Raw genomic sequence first — 1,036 nt, 5'->3', positions numbered from 1 at the left:
GAAACCTAGCCATTGTGGCTTCCCGGTCCTCTTCTACATTAGCCCAGATCATAGCTACCTCCATCTCCTTGTAATACTCATCCACACTCTTGGAACCTTGAGTTAACCTTTGTAACTTTTGATACAATCCCCTATAATAGTGATTGGGTACAAAACGCTTCCTCATAAGCATTTTCATCTCCTCCCAAGTGTCCACGGGTGGCTCTCTATTCCTCATCCTATTAATCAATAATTGATCCCACCACACAATGGCATAATCGGTAAATTCAATTGCAGCCAACTTAACCTTCTTTATCTCCGAATAGTTGTGACAATCAAACACCATCTCCATTTTAGTTTCCCACTCCAAATAAACTTTAGGATCATTTTTGCCTTGAAAAGATGGGATTTTAATCTTTATGTTTCCTAAATCATTATCCCTCCTAGGCCTACCCATCCTAGCTTCTCTAATCCCATACCCATGCTCAAACCTGCCTCAGTTCATATATGGCTCATCAACCTCCTCCGACTCTGCCTGTTCCTCAACATTCCGCCATGGAACACGCCCACCTTGCTACCTGTTGTGGATGTCATGTTGCTGGCCTCTAGGAGTTCCCGCTTCTACCCTATCCAATCTCTTATGAATATGTTCAATTTCAGCCCTCAACATACGCCTCATCTCCCCTAGCAGTGCTTACATTTGGAGGTTCTGATCTATTGGTTGTCGAAGTTCTTCGGTTGTGTCTTCTTCTTGATTGTTGGCCATGTTTAAAATCTACAAAACAAGGCTAGAATCCTCACAGGCCCTCCCTCACGTGTTTCACTCAAGAATTGATACACTCGCACTCGTGTTTTCACTCTAAATGGCTTTTACCCTCTTATGGTCTCACACACTCTTGCCTTTTTCCACTCTTTTGTGTCTTCTTTAGTTCTTAATCGAACTTCAAGAAACTAATTCAAGATAATCCAGCAGTAATTTAGAATGATAAACAACCAAAACTCATCAAAAAGGTCAAGAACTTGAATAAGGTGAAGAACAAGATTGAGATTTTTTTTT

This window comes from Castanea sativa, chromosome 7, assembly GCF_040712315.1.
Source record: "Castanea sativa cultivar Marrone di Chiusa Pesio chromosome 7, ASM4071231v1".
In the NCBI taxonomy this organism is placed as follows: domain Eukaryota; kingdom Viridiplantae; phylum Streptophyta; class Magnoliopsida; order Fagales; family Fagaceae; genus Castanea; species Castanea sativa.
This window is presented reverse-complemented; position numbering follows the sequence as displayed.